The sequence below is a fragment of the Sinocyclocheilus anshuiensis genome, unplaced genomic scaffold (genome assembly GCF_001515605.1).
Source record: "Sinocyclocheilus anshuiensis isolate Anshui unplaced genomic scaffold, SAMN03320099.WGS_v1.1 scaffold199, whole genome shotgun sequence".
NCBI lineage: Eukaryota > Metazoa > Chordata > Actinopteri > Cypriniformes > Cyprinidae > Sinocyclocheilus > Sinocyclocheilus anshuiensis.
Window position 1 is genome coordinate 3,158,165 of NW_015552582.1, and position 7,551 is coordinate 3,165,715.

Consider the following 7,551-nt stretch of genomic DNA (forward strand, 5'->3'; position numbering starts at 1 on the left):
GAGGAGAATTCTTATATACATAATATGCATATAAACTGACTTATTTATACCGTGTGTATATATTTCATTTATTTATATTTTTAGTTCTTTTGGGAACCAAAATGGCTCTTCTATGGCATCAAAAACCCCTTTTTGGAAACTTTATTTTTATATGAATCGAGTTGTGTAAACAGTGCTGAAAATATAATGCCAAGCATTGTAATTTGTAATATATATAAAATGTGTATGTGTGTGTGTGTCTGTAGATAGATCTTATATCTCTTCTTCAATGACTCCTGGTTAAAAGCCCCGGATGAAAACAGCCTAAACTCATCTGAAATGCATGATTTACTACTAACTACTCATCACTAACTACTAACTACTCATCACTAACTACTACTAACTACTCATCAATACTCCTAATTTAGGATATTTGTGAGTAAACAGGTAAAATGAAGACACTCAGATCAGCAAATTGGTCATTTCAATCGTTTGAGGAAACTCGAAAAGTGTGCAAAAAGTGGAGTTTTCTCATAAGGCAAGGTGTGCTCGCTCACTCACTCATAACCGGTCTAGCAGGCAGGTTTAGGGTGAACTAACCCACGCATTGGCAAGAACCTCTCTGACGAGTCCAACCGGCAGGATCATCAGTCCACGCCGCCCTGAGTGAGACCCCATCCGTTTGCTCTCTATAAAAGCACCGCGCTTTTGGAAAGAGATGTGCAGTTCGTCTGTATGGAAAGATGTCCTTACAAAAAAACGAATCATCTTGCTTTCAAATGTTTCTTTTTCAAAGCAGGTTTCGAAAGAGGATCCCGGATCTATGGCGTTCACTCTACACCGATTTTCGTCGGTAACCTGTGGCTTCCTCTTTGGCCAAGTGGTTCTCAACAGTTCAACAGTTCTTTTGAAAATTGTGAAATGTTCAGGACCACTTGATCAGACGATGGAAAATTTCACGCAGAGTCGGGCTTGTTACTTTGTTAAAATCAGGTTTGTTGAATTCACTGTATGATGACTGCGTTGTTGGCTTATTTGCTCTCTGTCATTGCTGTGTGTTAAATGTCTGATTGTATGGCTTTACATTTGATGTATTTGATTTTCGTATTTTGTTTGAACATAATAAACCTAATTCAAAATGAAACCTATAACTATTCTTTCTTATTTTGTTACAAAACAGTAATTTGAGTGTGTGTCGTTGGTAACGCATTGTAGCTTCTTTTTACCAACCATCAATTAATCCATGGATTTAAGACTTTAGTTTAATATTTTTCAGCAAACCTTATTTTGTATTGTGTGATATGTATATGTGTAGTTTGGTTTGTTTTACGCTTTGACTATATTTTTAGAATAACTTTTTATAGGTTGTTATTTAGCCTTCATAGCTACATTTTGGAGGAAAATATTGGGTGGTTAAATAAAATAAAAAACTGACTTTTGAACATGTTTTTGATTGAGACGTTCAGAACGACTTGAAGAGTTTCGAGCTGATATTCATCAGAGGTGGAGATGATGTTTCCATTAATGGGAACATGGCTAGATTACGCTGGCATGAAAACAGCTGAGGTGTTCCCCTGGGACGCTGTGTTTAGGATGCAGGGCATGTCTGTGTGACTCCAGGGACCACCGGACATGATACAGATCATTTTAACATGGATGAAATGATCGGACACCAGTAATCCCATACAATATAAATTTCACCCCCATTAGACTCGCGTGACTTTTTAGCTAGTTGCAGGGAGACATTAATGAGATAAAGGCCTGCAAAGGCCAGATATTATTTACGCAAATAGTAAATAATTACACAGCGTGTTAATCTGCCAATGAAATATTTATTCTACACTAATGTAAGATATGATATATGAGACCATTGCAATGCTCAAAGACAGAACGAAATGGCTGCCTATAGGCTACTACACTGCATTACGAATAAAATAAAATAATAGCCTAACAGGTGAAGTTGATATGTGTTGTGAGATGTGACAATAATTCATACAAATCTTTTGAGAACGAAGAGAGAGAGAGAGAGAGAGAGAGAGAGAGGGAGAGAGAGAGAGAGAGAGAGGGGGAGAGACAATCGATCCACATGGTTTTCGTTTGGACTAACAGGTGTGATCGCGCATCTCCACGCGCAAAGGAAAATAGATGGTTAAACATACTCAGGAGCTCCTCAAGGACAACGTTGTCTTTTAAAAAGTCACAAGTCCTATTCTGATGCCTTTTCACACGGTTTCATTAAGCGGCGTGTTTTGGTAATTAGAAATTGGCTGTAACACCCAGATGACAACACAGCTCAAACAAGAGAGAGAGGCGGAGACACAATCGATCCACATGGTTTTCGTTTGGACTAACAGGTGTGATCGCGCATCTCCACGCGCAAAGGAAAATAGATGGTTAAACATACTCAGGAGCTCCTCAAGGACAACGTTGTCTTTTAAAAAGTCACAAGTCCTATTCTGATGCCTTTTCACACGGTTTCATTAAGCGGCGTGTTTTGGTAATTAGAAATTGGCTGTAACACCCAGATGACAACACAGCTCAAACAAGAGGTTTTACATGATTCACCACAAGATTCAAGGAATATACAGCAGAGGGAAACACCTGTGGAACTTGACACTCTCATTTTGGATGCCGAAATAATATTTGGATTGACCAATCATTATCTGAAGAGAAACAGAAGGTAATAGCTCCTTTTCCGTTTGCATGCTTTTTAACTTCATAGCTGTTAAATATAGCACATTAAAGCCCATTCAAAAAAAAAATCAAGAATATTTCAGCACCACGAACAGCTCCTTCGAAAAGACCCATAAATGTCTGTGTCTACTGTAACCACAGCAGATCCCACTAAGTGTTTGCACAAAGTGTTTCATGTCATGGTTTAGGTCTCACGCGTCTAACAACAATGTAATCACAACAGTGTAGTCTAAAATACTGCGCTTATAACATTTCTAAATCAATTCACGCATTTGTGAAGAGTAAAATATTTTGTATACAAGCTCCACCAACAAATACTAAACTTCATAATGGTTTGTTTTATGCAAATGCGATTGCAGATTGTGGCCATGTAGTGGCGCTACAGGAATAGTAAATGGCTGACTGCGCCACTGAAAATACTCCCTTTCTTTCACAGTACTTTGTTATCATGCTTATTTTACATTAAGTGTTCCTATAATACTATAACTATACAAAAATAAATTGTTGGAAAAAAAGAGATAAATAATAAAATATATAGCCATACAGTGCCAGTAAGGTGAATAAAATAATAAGTGTAATCCACATAGAATATAAAATAAAAAGTCTGAGCCTTTTTGCATGTTGCCCTGTGTTGGCGTGGCTTTCCTCCTTTCCCCTGGGTGCTCCGTTTTCCACCACAATCCAAAGCAGCATATGTGATTTGGACACAATAAACTGCCCGTTGGTGTGTGAGAGAGTCTATGTGTGAGCCCTGTATATTAATAGACATTAAGACGTCTGTGTTGTGGCTGTGACAGATGTTTGAGTTTTAAACGTTTCTGACAGGAAATGAGGAATGGGATTTGAGAGTTTTTCCACAGTAGCCTAGGCCTATTTCACTCAGCTATGGAATCTATGACAGTAAATGAAAAAGTGCGTCTCGATACGTCTGCATACGTCTATTCTGCCTACACCACTGTTGTCAATGAAAACAGGTTACATTTCTCCCCTGCTCACAAGAGATCGAGCGATGCGCCTTCAGTGTGAATCAGAGCCAGGAGCGCGCTGTGTGAGCAGTGATTCTGCTCCGCCCCTCAGCGATTCAACATCAGTCTAACTCTGAGAGCTGATTTCAATTCACTTATCGTCAACATGGGACTGAGAAGCGCAACAACTCGCAAGACTGGAAAAACTCAACTTTAGACGCTTACATAAAGTTATGCGTTAAAATCCATGAAATCAAGTGGATAATGCAGTGAGTCGGAGACTGTCACACACGCGGGGATATTTAAAACAGAAACATGCGCTCTCATTATTGGGTTCAAGGTGCAGGACGCAGCCCAGATTTCAGGAGGTTCACGGTGAGATATAGTATGATAAAAGTTTGCAGATTATTTTTTTTATGCTTTTATTAACTTTGCTATGTAAATTCTTAGCATTTGATTCATGAAAGCACGTATTGATTCATGAACAGTGTTTATCCTACTGGAAAAAAAGCTTAAATTTGGGGGTCAGTATAGGAGAATAACTAGACTACCTGAAGACCAGTTTAGCAAGGCTTGGAAATCATCTTAAACCTGCTAAGACCAGCAAACTCTTGCATTGGGTCAAGCTGTTTTATTTTATTTTTTAAAATTATTTTTAGCAGGGAAATGTTGATTTTGTATGGACCATATTATGAGAGTCTTAAAGTAAAGTTCTGTGTTGCTAACAATCTGTGAGTCTACATTTTATTTCAGCAGCCATTTTTTCATTCATCTCTCAGTTTGAATTGTTTTCTGCTCTTTCTCACTTAAGGTCGTTGAAGTATCAGGAAGCAGTGAATCAGTGCAGAGTCCAGCACTCAATCCTAGGAAAAGGCTTCATTCTGCAGAGGAAGTGCAATGCGGCAGCCGGCCAAACCCGGAGGGTGCCGGTTCAGTGTTCGTAAAGGAGTTAAGTTATTCTGAGAACAAGCATGGGAGGGAAAGCCTGTGTCAGCGATGTCAAATCATTGCAAACCAACTGAACAGGCAGGCGCGTGAACTGGCTGAGCCAGGAACTCTGAAGGTTTGTGCATTCAGCTAAACCATTAAATCAATTCATCTCAGGGACTGTTACACCATGAAGACAGTGACTGTGGTTTAGAAATAATCATTTTCATCTTTGAAGACTGAACTCTAATTAAAGACAGTGAACGTTAATTTCTTACAATATACATTACATAATAATAAAGAATTTAGGAGAGTTCAAAAACCTTAAAGTCACTCAAAAATGAAAATTCAATCTTTTTTTTCTCACGCTCAGGCTCACCCACACCTGTCTCACTTTTTTTCTTCAGTGAAATACAAAAGATAATGTTTGGCATAGTGGCAGTCTCAGTGTCTTCTCAATTGTATTGTATGGAGAAAAAAGATTTAAAGGGGTCATATGATGCGATTTCAAGTTTTCCTTTCTCTTTGGAGTGTTACAAGCTGATTGTGCATAGATAAGATCCCTGGAAAGTGTTGGGTGACAGAGACTGTCATTGTGCAGCATTTCTGTTTATGTTTCATAGAATAAAGAAAGTCAAACAGGCGTGGAACAACTTTTGATCGATATATATATATATATACATATATAATTTTTTATCTAAGAATCCTGAAAAATTGTATCATGGTTTCCACAAAAGTATTAAATTAATATTAAAGTGTGATGATAATAATACATTTTTATTGAGCAGTAAATCAGAATATTAGAATGACATTTGAAGGATCATGTGACACTGAAGACTGGAGTAATGATGCTGGAAATTCAGTTTTGCTATCACAGGAATAAATTACTTTTTTGTAATATATTAAGATAGAAACAATTACTTTAAATTGTAATAATATTTCACAGTATTATTGGTTTTACTCTATTTTTGATCAAATAAATGCAGCCTTGGTGCAGCATAAGAGACTTCTTACGGACCTCAAGAAGTCCACATATTAATACACAAACATCTAAAATTTACAATACTCATATGAATCTGATGCAGTGCGAGTCCAAAACACCATTTGACATGAACACCTTTGGACACATCGCTGGATAATATCTACACTACTCTATGAAGTTGAAATTGCAGTCTACACAGTATTTTGACTCGTCTGCCTCTACAGCCCAACATGCATCTAAAATACCCTTAGACAGTGCTCAAAATATGAAGTGTGCTACTTCTTTTTGACACAGCCACCAGCGTCTACATTGTCTACAATGATTATTATAGATGATATCGAGATGTATTGCAGGTAAAACACATTTCAATGACCAGTAGAACGGTCTGACTCAGCAGAATTTTATGGTCCCATTAATCATGAGCGATGACACACTTTGAGTGGCTATATTCAAGAAAAGAACTGCTGAGATGAATGTAAGCAGTAATGCCTATCATTTGTGATGAGTACTCTGATGATATTAGCTGTCCTGGCAGTGCATAAAAAGAAGGTTGCGGCCCACCTTAGTGTTTCGCTCAAAGAATCAGCTCAAAGTAAACTGCAACTAAGCTTATATTATGTTTATGATTATGATGAATATGATGGTAATCATATTCTATGTGTTGCTTCTTTATGGTGGTTAGGAATCATTTCATTAAAAAAAAAAATATATAGATATTAAAGACCATGTTTAGTGAACACTTTAATGCAGTACTATAATGCAGCAGTGCTGGGCTGTAAAGCTACAGTGTCCAATTCAGTCACACCTTTTTATTACAACAGATTGCAAGGTTTATTTTGGGGACAGATGTACATTTCACTCACTTGTTTTGGGTAAATCCTGCCCTTCTAATTTTCTAACATTAATGTGGTTTCAGTCCCTCCCTAATGCACTGGAGCATAACAATTCCATCCCAATACTGTAGATCAGGGGTCACCAAACTTGGTCCTGGAGGGCTGGTGTCCTGCAGAGTTTAGCTCCAACTCTAATTAAACACACTATGAAGTCATTTTAGAGGTATTTATTAAAGAGATAGTATCCCCCGAATATTAAAATTCTGTCATCATTTACTCACCCTCAAGTTGTTCCAAATCTTTTGTTTCCATACTTTGGAAGTCAGTGGCTACCATCAACTGTTTGTGCTCAACAAACAAAAAAAGTCATACAGGTTTGGAACAACTTGAGGGTGAGTAAATGATGACAGAATTTTAATAATATTTTATTATTTGGGTAAACTATCCCTTTAAGAATAATTATTGCATTGGTCAATTATTTTGCACACCAAATGTACATCTTAGGAGCATGGTCTTATTAATGAAAAATTGAAGATGACTCTTCAGACAAAGGGAACTGTACTGTGAAAAGTACATTATGTACTGTATTGCAACCAGGGTGGGTAACGCTGTCAAATCACTAGCCAATTTGGCGGGTTACTTTTCATAAGTTATGTTCACTCATTAATTTCTTGGGGAAGTTCATGCAAGCCAAATCTGTGCAGGTTTAGCACAAATACTGAACTCGTAAGACATCATGACATTATCGAGTATATTGCAAAAACCAAACAAAATACACCTACAGAGTGCATGCATACGCGACGTGATGAAGTCTGGCTAGACTAAGTTAGTGCGCGTACGCATTTCGAGTGAGTTCATTCACTGCATGATTTAGCCCATTAATATGCATTAAGAATGATCAGATAATTCAAGATAAGGGAGCAAAAAATGTATATATTTATATAAATTCATATAGTTAATCAATTTCACACGAAGATAATTATTATAATTGACTGATTAAATGTAAGAATTTGACTCAAAAGATGATGTACACTTTAAGAAAAAAATGGCTTTATAAAGGTAAAAATGCCCATAAAAGGTAAAAATCAATTTAAACTTCATTTCTATCACTGCTGTGAACTGACCACACAGAATATGAAGAATATCAAAAACTTTAGGAGTCAGCTGTCCA